The 14,862-nt window shown below is 44.0% G+C and overlaps 1 long non-coding RNA gene across 1 annotated transcript in view; it reads left to right on the top strand.

The window, feature by feature from the left end:
* The window catches only part of LOC124711206, a 47,507-nt gene that overhangs the window by 18,772 nt on the left and 13,873 nt on the right, over window positions 1–14,862 (top strand). The window lies entirely within an intron of this gene.

The following is a 14,862-nucleotide window of genomic DNA, read 5'->3' as shown; positions in this document are numbered from 1 at the left end:
TTAGGGTGTTCAATGACATCAAACACATACACAAAATAAAATAAAGCAAAATGGTGAATTCAGGATCAACTACTGAAAGAAAAGGCTCTACTGAATCACAATAATTTTATTATAACCTTCAGATAAATGCGGAATAAAACATAATGAACAATTTACATGTTATCCTCCTAACCTGCATTTGCAGTAACTGTGTTAAAATCGGTCCAAAACTCTTATACCACTCCAAAGTACTGTGAAACCTCTGTGGAAACAGCAATTGCAATTGAGCCCACTATTTAACGTTACTCCTAACACAGGCTGAAGCGGGAACGATCTGACCGTAACATTCCTGTTGTAGCGCCGGTCTCCGACGGCGCCGGTGAAGTCGCGCGATCTGCGTGTGGCGTCTCGGAAATTACAATCCTACCCTATTCGAACACCAGACTGCTGTCCGTAAACTTCCCTAATTGCGACAATGTTTACGCCAGCAATGAGTTGGCGCGGCTAACGTCCACTCAGAACGAAAGACCAAGAGGGGAGACGACTTGGCTAACGTCCTCTCAGCACGAGAGCCCAGAACGGAAGGCCTCTACCGAGAGTCCAGTAAGATCGCTCTTCACCCATATTTTCTCACCAATGTACAGCCTGAGAATAGAACTCTTTTCCACAGTTCTTTTATTTCTACAAAATTTCACGAGTAAACTCCGCCCTCGCCCTCTGGGTAGGGCCACAGGTGTGGGCAATAACACGTTTACTGGAAATTTTCTCCCAAGAGACCACTAGAGATTTTCCCGGCAAGATTTCCCGTCGTAGCGACCACAGATTCTTGCATTGAATGTTTGTTATTTGCAATTCCTGGCCTGCCCCACTTGAGCTACTCGAAGGTGTACAATTAGTGGGACATAGGCGAGAGCACGCTCAGGAAAGTCCGTCCAGCTATCCACTGCTCTGTTTTGGTAAACACTTGAACACCTGCCGCCGCACGTCCCTCAGAGGGCGACCGCTGTGGCCTCTCTAACCGGATTACAGAATTCCCTAGTTCACCAATCATACCGTAAGGCTGTGGCCTTCGGCGGCTAGGTGAGGACGTTGCCGAGCTCCGTCCCGCGTACTGCCTTTCCACAAAATCTTATAATTACCAAATCGCGGAATTCTCGCGTGCCGATGCCTTTCCACATAGATTTCCTACACCGTAATTTAAAGTATTACTCCAACAAAACCTATAGTGTCAGGTTAAATGGACTCATGTAAGGTGCAAGGCCGTTGCCACCTTACACAATCATTAAACGAGTTAACACAGTAAATATGAGATTTACTTAACTTGTCTATCTCCAAGTGTGCAAAGACTCATTACAAATAATGCAGCACAAAATAGAGTCTAGCTTTCAATGTCAACAAGTAAGAGGTACTACGAACCAAAGCATAAAAGGTGGGGCCGGCCGGGTGGCTGAGCGCTTCTAGGCGCTACAGTCTGGAACCGTGCGACCGCTACAGTCGCAGGTTCGAATCCTGACTCGGGCATGGATGTGTATGATGTCCTTAAGTTAGTTAGGTTTAAGTGGTTCTAAGTTCTAGGGGACTGATGACCTCAGCAGTTAAGTCCCAAAGTGCTCAGAGACATTTTTGAACAAAAGGTGGTGTCGGAGTCGCGACTAGGCCGCGTCTGTCTAGCGTCAAGTAGCAAAGTCGCTCCGAGTGTGAGTGGGCTGCGTGGCTGCTGCTGGCCATTGTATATTGGGGGGCGCTTATCGTACGGAGCCATTGGAGGAGTGGTTCAGTGTGCGTGCACCATTGGGTCCACCAGTTACTGCATGATCCCTAGCGGCATCTGACGTAAACTTGCGTTGCACTTGCCAACTTTGAGACTCCAGTAGGGTGGTATCAACATGTGATATCGCACACGGAAGGTGTTATGCAAATGATTAAGCTGCAAGTTGACTTTTGTAAATTCACTCTTCCAACTTCAATGAATTACTGCACTCTCTTGTCAATGTGTAGCTCTTCTGGCGTCGCCTGACGTCTTTTATCAAGGAGCAGTATTCATAATCCGAATCATAAGTTCGTTTGTCGCCTTTAAATTTTCTTCGCAAACTTCGCCTTTCAATCATCCTAACAGACACTGATATGAAAGGGTAAGGTCCGAGGACCTTGGCAGTCAAGAAACGTTACCATTTTTTCAAATACATCTTATGAGGAATGTTGGATTTATTCATTAGCTGACAACGAAAACGTGTAGAGGCCTGTTAGGCTGCAAGAACATGCCGATTCTTGTAGCCAGAAACGCCTTCCCCGATAAACATGAGAACTCGTTTTTGAGGACTTCCGGATTACGGCGCCCTGTAAGACGACACGGTAACACAGCAGGCCGAATTAACCGATTGCCTGTCATATCACACAACAAACTTAAAGCAAAGTGCTCTCTATAGTACACTGGTGTCCAAAATTAAAGTAACAAATCGAAATTTAGCTAGGTTGCCACAAACAGTAAATCAGGTGAAATTAAAGCAGGAAGAATATAAAAAATGCATAACGGTGGACAAAAATGTTCTTCGTTTTAATCCAACCCAGCGGATTTACACACACATTCCGACAACTGGTTAATGCGCTCAGTATGGTGTGGGACCGCTTCTGGCAGCAGTGCAGACAGGGCATTCTGTGACTGATGTGATGTCTCTTGTTGAGACAATAATTCAGCTTCTTTTTGTGTAGCTGCTCGCAAGTCTTTGAGAGTGGTTGGTAGATGCTGACGTGATGCAACCCGTGCTCTATGGGATTCAAATCAGGGAAGCGTGCAGGCTAAGTCCCGCGTGCAATATATTCCGTTTTCAAAAAAACATCGTCCACCCGTGCTCTATGAGGTTCAACATATCCTTCATCAATACGAAGTCTGGGTCTGCAGCACTGCACAACGACAGTACATGAAGTCCTAAATCTCGTCACGATATCTGACAGCTGTTAAACCTTGTCGATTTAAACATAGAGCTTCATGAAGAGGAGGTTAAGTGGTCAACATAATCACCGCCCACACAATTAAGGATCATCCCCGATATCGGTCTCTTTCTATAATGATTGGTTCCAGAAATCGTGCTCCACGTTCCCTCCATCGTTGAGAGTCACTGTCCAGACCAATCGGGATTCATTTGTGAGAAGAACGTTGGCCCCTGTCCGACAGTCCATGTGGCGTAGTGACGGCTCCACTCTAGACGTTCCCTTCTGTGAAGACGAGTCAGAGGTACACATACAGCAGGTCTCTGAGAATAAAGGCCACTGCCGAAGCCTTCTGTACACCGCCTGCTTCGCTTCAACACGTCCAGTGGATGCTGTGAGCTCAAATGCCTGTTGCCGTACAGTACTAAGGCAGTAGCGACGCTTTTTACAACCACATAACGGTTCTTTCTCTCTGATGTTACTCGTGGTCGGCCCCGCTCGGTCTTGGGGATACAGTTTCGATCTCTAAAAACTGTCGCCACATCAGAAAAACAACAGAACAATTAACATTAAGCCATCGGAGTACATCATTTTGCTACTGTCCTGCTTCCATTCTTCCCATGGCCCTCCGCCGTAGGGAACCTCGTAAGCGTCTTCTTTGTGCCGTACAGCACTGTCTGTGACTGTGTGCACAGTGGTTGTGGATGTGGGCGTACAGGGCAAACATAGATGCCCTCACATCATTGTTGGCGTAGTTGTCCATTGACCAGAATCCCATCATCCGTGCAGGACACGATCGTACGGACTCCTGTTGGCAGTTTGTATGATTATATCGTGAGCTAGACACCACACTGGGAAATAGCGGTTTGTTGTTTTAATTTTGGAACCCAATGAATATGTCGAAAAAGCCTCGTGGGTTACGTCAGACAATAGATGTGCGTTACGAATGCGTTACGTGCGTTACGAGTGCGTTACGAGTCATGGCATACCGCCAGATATCGGTCGGATGTCCTTTTCCTCGCGTAGTGCAGTAACTCGACGTCGGATGGATCAACAGTTGTTGGAAGTACCCTGCAGAAATACTCAGCCGTGCTGCCTATATAGTCGTCCATAACTACCCAAGTGTGCACGAACTGACATCTCGATTGTGCCCCATAATTGGGACATGTCCGACGATCTGGGTGGCCAAATCATTCGCTCGAGATGGCCAGAACGTTCTTCAAACAAATCGGGAACAATTTTTACCTGGTGAAATGGCACGTAGTTATCCACGAAAATTCCAGCCTTGTATGGGAAACTGGAAGCCTATGAATGACTGCAAATGGTGTACAAGTAGCCAAACATAACCATTTCCAGTCAGTTATCTGTTCAGCAGGTCCAGAGCACCCAGTCAATTCCATGTAAACACAGCCCACTATTATGGATCTATCACCAGCTCGCACAGTGTCTTGATGACAACTTGGGTCCATGGCTTCGCGGGGTCTTCTTCACACTTGAACCCAGCCGTCATCTCTCACCAGCTGAGATCGGGAGTCAATAGACCAGGTCACGATTTTCCAGTCGTCTCGGGTCCAACTGTGTAGTCACCAGCCCAGGAGAGGCGCTGCAGGCGATGTCGTTCTGTTAGCATAGGCACTCCTAACGCACACGTACGTCGTACGTCGCACACTGACTTCTGCGGTTACCTCAGGCCACGTTGCTCGTCTCTTAGCACTGTCAACTCTATGCAAACGCCGCCGCTCAGGATCGTTAAGTGAAGGCCGTCGGCCATTGTGCTGGGAGTGGTGTGGGACAATCCTTGAAATTTGGTATTCTCGGTATACACTTGACGCTGTGGATCTCGGAGTATTGAATTCCTAACGATTTCCGAAATGCAATGTCCCATGCGTCTAGCTCCAACTGCCACTCCAGGTTCAAAGTCCGTCACTTGCCGTCGTGCTGCCATAATCGCCCCGGAAACCTTTCCACATGAATCACCTGAGTACAAAAAACAGCTCCGCCAATGCACTGCACTTTCGTACCTTGTGTATGCGATACTACCAACTTCTATAAATGAGTATATCACTATCCCATGGCTTTTGCCATCTCGGTGTACATCAATCTATCTAAGTGAGTTATGGGTGTTATTGATAGCGTCAGGAGTGAAACTAGCTGTTGTGTACATAGTTCCGCGTAGTCAGCGCTTACACAACTTTCCCACTAGAGCGCGCCCCGCTAAGCACAACAGCGCAGGCGCAGCGCTCGTCCGTTAATGAACTACGAGATGGCGCTGCCTTAGAGACGGACCAAATTCTGCTTCCGGTGATCTGTGTATTAATATGTAACGCAGCCAATGAGATTGCTGGTAACGTAGAATGTTTTCTCCTCGCGGATCACACTCGCACAGTGATACGTGAACGCACAAGGTATTATAACGAGTGTACAGACCTCTGATTGGTCAGTCTGCATTTGTCTGCACCAATCTGTACCAGTCTGCATTAGTCTGTACCAGTCTATAGTCAAGTTTCGGTCTGCGCCTAATAAGATTATCATATTCCTGTACATTGCCATGAAGATAAATGTATAGACACTTTGTCAAGTTCAAAAAATGGTTCAAATGGCTCTGAGCACTATGGGACTTAACACCTATGGTCATCAGTCTCCTAGAACTTAGAACTACTTAATCCTAACTAACCTAAGGACATCACACAACACCTAGTCATCATGAGGCAGACATTTTGTCAAGTATCAGAGATATGTGAGAATATGATTAACGTACCAAGACCAAAGGAACTTCAGATTGTCAATTGTAAACAGCATCCAGAAACAAGTTACGTAACATCTACGTTTTTCTAAGCGTGCAAGTGGCATTTCTATCGTCTGACCTAACGGCAGAAGATAAACACGCCATGATAAGACCACGAGACATGTTGCTGACACTCGCATACTTCGTTAGAGCGACAAGTCATATAATCTGATGGTGTGTGTACCGAAGGTCTTACAGTATGCACACCACACTAGCCTCATTAGTTAGCAGTATTCATGAGACTCCTCAATGATTTACAACTAGGCACTGACAGAATCCTAATCGTCCTTTAAGTTCCTCTCTAAGGTTGTATGTGGAACACTGGTATCTCTAGCAGTTCTGTGTGTGGTTGTTGAAGGACTACAAGTACGTTCACCCAATTGAACAACTTCGTCTGCTTCACACACACCACGTTCAGGTGAGGTATGACTGTAGGGCAGTGCACCAACCTCACTCTAATTATCAAACTACGAGAAATCTGGTAGTTTGCCATAAGGAAATCATGTTTTGTATTATCTAAAAGCAGTGTTTCCACTGGAAAACTCGCACACATGTGACATATCTTGTGTTACATCAGCCAACACATAATTCTAAAGACACATGATATGCTTAAATGATACAGCAGAAGTGGCCAACAGGTCACAGTCACAGATGAAAAATCCTCTACTTAGAACTTAAAAACAAAACTGCCATTCCATAAATAAACCTATAACAAGAAACTTTCCTGTGTAACCAGCTGTATCTCTGTAACCAATAAAAATAGCACCACATGTTACATGTAATCTTTCGTTTGAATTAGTCTATAGTACAATTTCCTAAAATATTTACTCGTCCTCGTGAAACGCTCTGTATAGGCATCATTGTTCTAAGAACTAAGGGATATTAAAAGAAATCATTCTTGCACCTTGTTTGATACTGTCCTGAATCTTTTCTTCATCTTCTGCTAAGCTTTTAGTCCGTATTTAACTACACTCTCAATATCTTCTAACAGTAATATGTTTTGAACATTTTACTCTCTACTCTACTTTTCTTATCTTGTGCTAAGCTTTCCTCTCTACTTTTCTACTACACGTCCCTGAAGCAGGGACTCATGAAACCATTACCCAAGAAGAAATCTGCCAAACAACTTCCCGACTCCAGACCCATTTACATTCTACCTGCATTATCCAAAGTTTTAGAATATACAGTGTACCAACAGGTTTAACATCAAATAACCTTGTAAACGTATACCAGTCGAGTTTCCAGAAAAATCGCAACATTACGATCACTCCTATAATAGTGACTGACGAACTGAAACAATCTATGAACGAACAACAGCTACAATTATGCACTTTTTTGGATTTCAGCGATGCTTTCACCACTGTCGATTTTGATGCTGTAATTGCTAAACTCACAAGTCAATATTTTTTTCTAGTGCTGTACAACGGTTTCACTCACACCTTACATATATACATATATACAGAATTAAAAGGTCGCAATATGGGGATGTCATATCAGAGTTTCCACAAGGATCAGTATTGGGACCATAAGTTTTCTCATTATACATTAATGATGTGTTAACCATTCTCTCCTATTGCAGAATCACCTACACACTCACGACCTCCAGTTATATCTGAGTCCAACAAGTTCAATACAGCCATCCATCATGTGAATGCTGATTTACTTGCCTTATCTATGTGAGTGCGGAGAAAGCAAACTTAGTCGCTCACAAAAGACTTATTACCAGTTCAGAGAATGTTCTCCACCCTCACTTCTGAACGGTTCAGGAATAACCTTTTGCTCTTCTGCAAAGAACTTTGGGCTAATCCTGGACAATCACTTAGACTGCATTGATAATAAAACTTTAATTTGTATGAAGACTCATTATCACTTCGTTCACTACAGAAATATAAAAAAAGTATTTTCTTTAGAACTTAAAAAGGAGATGGGTGAGTCGGTAATACCACTCGGACTTGACTATGATGATGCTACTATCCAGGGAGTTCCGTACGAAAGCTGATGGAGGCTAGAATGGCGATGAATGCTTGTGTGCAATATAGTTGTGATGCACGCTATTTCGACCTTATCACCTCTGCCTATGAACCGTTACCAAGGCTGCGTGCCGATAAGCGTAGAGATTATCATACGCTACGTTTGCTCTATCGTCTTCTCAACCATTACCCTCGCTCTTATTTAGCTTCAGCCCTTACACTACAATCTGAACAATGTAAAATCCTCTCTGTACCATCACATAACACTGCCATGTTCTCTAAATCATTTTCTGTGTCAGGAACCCGACTTTGGAACAATATTCCTCAAAAAATAGGAGAAATTAAGTTCCTTCAAAACTTCCAATCGCAGTTAATGACCACCTTCTGCCACAACAGCCATCTCTCCAATATACTGGTCTGCTGCTTAGACTTGTCATACTACTACTACTATTATTATTATTATTTATGTGAATGTTTGTGCAATATCTTTTGTGTTGTTCCTTGCCAGATGTAATGTAGCTGGGCCAAATAAGCCATAAATAAATCACTAAATAATACTTTGATACTCACAAACAAACCCAACAATAGCCGTAGGTCAGGGCGGCCAAGATTTCAACTCGCAGCCAGTGCCTTGTCATTTATGCCTGCTGCATATTTCCACCACTATCATGCCACGTTCCCTGAGCGATTGGAGAGCGGTGAAGGGAAAACTGCGAACGTGACGAATGTAAATGGCAGCGCAGTCTCACTACGTAAGACTTGGTTATACAGTCCACATTTCGGAACGACAAAGATGACAATGAAAGAAATTTTCAATGTTATTGAATTATTTTTGGCGTGTAGAAGACAAACCGACGGCATAGGACAGATGTAGACAATGCCGCAGACTATGGCACTTGAGTTGCCACGTAGTCATCACTTATTTAATTTCATAATCTAGAAAAGATCTTTCTCATAAATATGTCGATCGAAATAGTGCAACACGTTTGGAGCCTCGTTATTGAGACGTGAAAACTCTGAAACGAATGCAGAAGTTCTGGCAATTTTTAATGTAAAGGAGTTTGACATTAAAACCATCAGTTCCATCTGCACATGTGTGGCACGCTTTCACCTGAAACGGCGAGCGGTTTCGAAAACAGACTGAAAACAGATGTAAGACTGATAGTGTCCTCGTAACGTTTAGGGAACCACCGTTGTAATTAGGACAGGGTCACAATGAATTCTTTAAACGTAGTGCTTTGTTTTAACTGCAGTGAGATTAGGGAACTGGATTTGTTTGTCAGAATGCGTCGCTTCTATAATGCGATTTCTCAAGATCGAAGAAGACATCTACAAGCTGCTGTATGTGTAGATTGTTGGATCTCCTTGTCTAGTAGGATGTTGTTTTCAAAGGTTGAACGATACCTCCGAAATCCACACTGGAAGCGACTAAGTAGGTCCAGCCATTCTAGGACCCAAATCAGTTGACCATGTGTTCTCGTGTCTTTCCTATACATCTAGTGAGGGCCATTCTGCGATAACTATTGGCCAACATGTGGCCTTTCGCTAGTTTTGGAAGGGACACTAACCTCCACGAGTCAGGAAAGTCCCCGGTCAACCGAGTCGCATTAAAAAGGGACAAGAGTATTCCCTATGAGTCCTGGTGCTGTAACATGCTGTATGGGATTCGATCCTTACCTGGGGCAGTATCCTTGACCCGAGACAGGGTACACTAAATCTCTCACATGGAGAAAGGGCGATTGTAATCCTCGGTGTCGGTAGAATTAAAATTTCAACCAGCTCCCTCCACCAATGCTCGATGGCGGCGGAAAGCTGGATGTCGATTTCCATTGGCAGTGATCGAACCACAGTAATCCGCTTTGGCATTCGCTATCGTTCTTCTTGTAGATACCCCTGCCGAAATACGGCAGTTACAGGTCGTCTGGAACATTTGCCATATATCCTTACTATGGCTTCCCATACCTTTGAAGAGTTAGCGGAACGATTGATCGAGCCCAGAAACACTTGACTTGTTCTCACTGATTTTCTATCGTGCCTTTTCGCTCACGATTCAGAAAGCTGAGAGGTTCATAGAACAAGGTTGACGTTTGAATCGTCACAGGGCCATGCGTCGCTCCCTGACGGTGGAGCGACACTCATTGTTGCACCATGGGAAATGCCGCCTCCGAGCTCGGTTTGAAGACTTGGGGATGGACGCATCAGTAGCATGGTGGTGAGCCATCCAGTCCTGTACCCTACCTCGACGTTCAAAAACAGTCTCCAGTCCGCTCAGCTTCCTTTCAGGGACAGCTCTATCTGAGAGGTGAATCCAGATAGGGGAGTGGCAACTGGAATCCAAGTCAGCGACCACTTTCCAGTGTGTAGCATCGACGAGGGCTGGAGAACAGAAAGCAAAGGCTATGGCCGAGAAGACCTCATGATAGTCCAAAAGTATGTACTACCACCAGCATTAAAATAGGCATAACTCCTCTGACATAGTAAGGCTTTCGACAACCCTACGCCTGGGGCATGTTGATGAAGATCCACATGGCACATTGTGAGCATTAAAATCTCCTACAAGTAGGAAGGGTGGAGGGAGTTGTGAAATCAGTTAAGAAAGACCGACCGTATCCCAAATTTCGTTGGACGACGGATACACACTACAGATGGTAAGAGCAAATGGAATATGTACCGTGAGAACAACTACCTGAATAAGTGCACTGAGGGAGAGAGAAGTGATTACATGTCATTCACAAAGATAGCCTCTCCATCTTCCGCCCTGTCTCCACCGCAGTAATCTTTCCGATGAGGACTGTATCCCTGAGCATAGGGATGTTTAAAGTGCCTTTCCTGTAGACGCAGACAAAGGGGCTCCTCCTGTGCCAACAGTCTCAGCTCCGCCGTTTGTGTTCTGTACTCGTTCATGTTCCACTGAAGCACAGAAGCCATTTGTCTGGGGGATTTATGTTTTCCTCTTGCTTGAACCCGCTACAGAAGGTAGAAAACCGAGTAGACTCAAAGGTTCATCGAAGCCGTGTCGTCATCTTCTAAGTGTTCCTCGACCTGACGATCCATCTGCTTCGATTTTGCCTTCTTGTTAGTTCACTTAACCTTAGTCTTCTGCTTCAGATTCAACAACGCCGAGGTATGCTGTGTCGTCCCAACGTGTAGCACTTGCCCTGCCAACGTAGTAGCAGCAGCACCAGGAGAGGGAGCAGTGGTCACTGTTGGAGTTCACATGAAGACAGCAATATCAGGAGCGAAGTTGTGTTCACCGTTGGAGTTTGGATGGAGACAGCAACGGCAGGAAATGAAGCAGTGGTGACGGTAGGAGTGTGCGTGGAGACGGCAACAGATTCATCTGAACTGTCGCTGCCACAGATGTCCTTGCAAAAGCATTTCTTGGTATGAGGGTCCACAGGTGACGTCTGGGTGGAAACATTCATAGTCGAGGGATTCTTCGAGAGTGATGTGAGGGGCTTTGGGTTTGAAGCGATTTGCACATCATTTTCGCTCCAGCGCATATACACGTTTAGTCACCTTTAACTCTTCGATTTTCTTTTCCTCCTTTTATTTTCCTCCTTGTACACCATACACTCTCTGCTCCAAGCTGGATGTAGACCTTGATCAAATGACATAAAGGCCAGGGAAGGTGTATGTAGTTCCATCAGCATCGGTGCCCATACCACACTGTACCACGCGTAGCTCCTCTGTTACACGCGAGAGTCGTGTGCCCGAATTTCTGGCACATGAAACACTTCATAGGGTTGAGGAAGTATGGCATGGCTTTATTAAAAACCCAGCCTTAATATGATCCAGCAAAGCCGGCGATCTCAACATCAGTGTAAATGAGTCTGATTTTCCCAGTTTTTCATCAACATGATGCATTAATTGCTTCACCTCAGTGACCCCATCGTCAGCCCATTCCTCCTGTTGCTCTGCAGTGTTCATGTGCATAATGTCACTGCATGTGATCACTGCCTGACAGTAGTTAGGGGCGCGGTGCTGTTCAGCTGCAGTTGTTGTGGTTGTTGTCTTCAGTCCTGAGACTGGTTTGATGCAGCTCTCCATCCTACTCTGTCCTGTGCAAGGTTCTTCATCTCCCAGTGCCTACTGCAACCTACATTCTTCGGAATCTGCTTAGTGTATTTATCTCTTGGTCTCCCTTACGATTTTTACCCTCCACGCTGCCCTCCAATACTAAATTGGTGATCCCTCGATGTCTCAGAACATGTCCTACCAACCGATCCCTTCTTCTGGTCAAGTTGTGCCACAAACTCCTCTTCTCCCCAATTCTATTCAATACCTCCTCATTAATTATGTGATCTACCAATCTAATCTTCAGCATTCTTCTGTAGCACCACATTTCGAAAGCTTCTATCCTCTTCTTATGTAAACTATTTATCGTCCACATTTCACTTCCATACATGGCCACACTCCATACAAATACTTTCAGAAATGACTTCTTGACACTTAAATCTATATTCGATGTTAACAAATTTCTCTTCTTCAGAAACGCTTTCCTTGCCATTGCCAGTCTACATTTTATATCCTTTCTGCTTCGACCATCATCAGTTATTTTGCTCCCCAAATAGCAAAATTCCGTTACCACTTTAAGTGTCTCATTTCCTAATCTAATTCCCTCAGCATCACCCGACTTAATTCGACTACATTCGATTATCCTCGTTTTGCTTTTTTTGATGTTCATCTCATACTCTCCTTTCAAGACACTGCCCATTCTGTTCAACTGCTCTTCCAAGTCCTTTGCTGTCTCTGATAGAATTACAATGTCATCGGCGATCCTAAGTTTTTATTTCTTCTCCATGGATTTTAATACCTACTCCGAACTTTTCTTTTGTTTCCTTTACTGCTTGCTCAATATACAGATTGAATAACATCGGGGAGAGGCTACAACCCTGTCTCACTCCCTTCCCAACCACTGCTTCCCTTTCATACCCCTCGATTCTTATAACTGCCATCTGCTTTCTGTAAAAATTCTAATAGCCTTTCGCTCCCTGTATTTTACCCCTGCCACCTTCAGAATTTGAAAGAGAGTATTCCAATCGACATTGCCAAAAGCTTTCTCTAAGTCTACAAATGCTAGAAACGTAGGTTTGTCTTTCCTTAATCTTTTTTCTAAGATAAGTCGTAGGGTCAGTATTGCCTCACGTTTTCCAACATTTCTACGGAATTCAAACTGATCTTCCTCGAGGTCGGCTTCTACCAGTTTTTCCATTCGTCTGTAAAGAATTCGCGTTAGTATTTTCCAGCTGTGACTTATTAAATAGTTCGGTAATTTTCACATCTGTGAACGCCTGATTTCTTTGTGATTGGAATTATTATATTCTTCTTGAAGTCTGAGGGAATTTCGCTTGTCTCATACATCTTGCTCACCAGATGGTAGAGTTTTGTCAGGACTGGCTCTCCCAAGGCTGTCAGTAGTTCTAATAGAATGTTGTCTACTCCCGGGGCCTTGTTTCGACTTAGGTCTTTCAGTGCTCTGCCAAACTCTTCACGCAATATCATATCTTTCATTTCATCTTCATCTACCTCTTCTTCCATTTCCATAATATTGTCCTCAAGAACATCGCCCCAGTATAGACCCCCTATATACTCCTTCCACCTTTCTGCTTTCCCTCCTTTGCTTAGATCTGAGCTTCGATCTGAGCTGTTGATATTCATACAAGTGGTTCTCTTTTCTCCAAAGATCTCTTTAATTTTCCTGTAGGTGGAATCTATCTTACCCCTAGTGAGATAAGCCTCTACATCCTGACATTTGCCCTCTAGCCATCCCTACTTAGCCATTTTGTACTTCCTGTCGATCTTATTTATGAGACGTTTATATTCCTTTTTGCCTGCTTCATTTACTGCATTTTTAAACTCTCCTTTCATCAATTAAATTCAAGATTTCTTCTGTTACCCAGGGGTTTCTACTAGCCCTCGTCTTTTTACCTATTTGATCCTCTGCTGCCTTCACTATTTCATCCCTCAAAGCTACCCATTCTTCTTCTACTGTATTTATTTCCCCCATTCCTGACAATTGTTCCTTTATTCTCTCCCTGAAAGTCTGTACATCCTCTTGTTCTTTCAGTTTATCCAGGTCCCATCTCCTTAAATTCCTACCTTTTTGCAGTTTTTCAGTTTTAATCTACAATTCATAAACAATAGAGAGTGGTCAGAGTCCACATCTGCCCCTGGAAATGTCTTACAATTTAAAACCTGGTTGCTAAATCTCTGTCTTACCATTATATAATCTATCTGATACCGTTTAGTATCTCCAGGTTCTTCCATGTATACAACCTTCTTTCATGATTCTTAAACCAAGTGTTACCTATGATTAAGTTATGCTCTGCGCAAAATTCTACCAGGCGGCTTCCTCTTTCATTTCTTATCCTCAATCCGTATTCACCTAGTATGTTTCCTTCTCTCCCTTTTCCTTCTCTTGAATTCCAGTCACCTATGACTATTAAATTTTCGTACCCCTTCACTACCTGAATAATTTCTTTTATCTCATCATACATTTCATCAATTTCTTCGTCATCTGCAGAGATAGTTGGCATATAAACTTGTACTACTGTAGTAGGCGTGGCCTTTGTGTCTGTCTTGGCCACAATAATGCGTTGACTATGCTGTTTGTAGTAGCTTACCCGTACTCCTATTTTTTTATTCATTATTAAAGCTACTCCTGCATTACCCCTATTTGATTTTGTATTTATAACCCTGTATTCACCTGACCAAAAGTCTTGTTCTTCGTGCTACCGAACTTCACTAATTCCCACTATATCTGACTTTTTAAATTTTCTAACCTACCTTCCCGATTAAGAGATCTGACATTCCACGCTCAGATCCGTAGAACGCCAGTTTTCTTTCTCCTGATGTCCTCTTGAGTAGTCCCCGCCCGGAGATCCGAATGGGGGACTATTTTACCTCCGGAATATTTTACCCAATATTTTAACCATACAGTAAAGCTGGATGCCCTCGGGAAAAATTACTGCTGTAGTTTCCCCTTGCTTTCAGCCGTTCGCAGTACCATCACAGCAAGGCCGTTTTGGTTACTGTTACAAGGCCAGATTAGTCAATCATCCAGATTACTGAAAAGACTGCTGCCTCTCTTCAGGAACCACACGTTTGGCTGGCCTCTCAACAGATACCCCTCCGTTGTGGTTGCAAGTACGGTACGGCTATCTGTATCGTTTAGGCACGCAAGCCTCTCCACCAACG

This window comes from Schistocerca piceifrons, chromosome 8 (genome assembly GCF_021461385.2).
Source record: "Schistocerca piceifrons isolate TAMUIC-IGC-003096 chromosome 8, iqSchPice1.1, whole genome shotgun sequence".
Classification (NCBI taxonomy): domain Eukaryota; kingdom Metazoa; phylum Arthropoda; class Insecta; order Orthoptera; family Acrididae; genus Schistocerca; species Schistocerca piceifrons.
The sequence above is the reverse complement of the archived record's forward strand: the minus strand, read 5'-3'. Positions and strand labels throughout refer to the sequence as shown.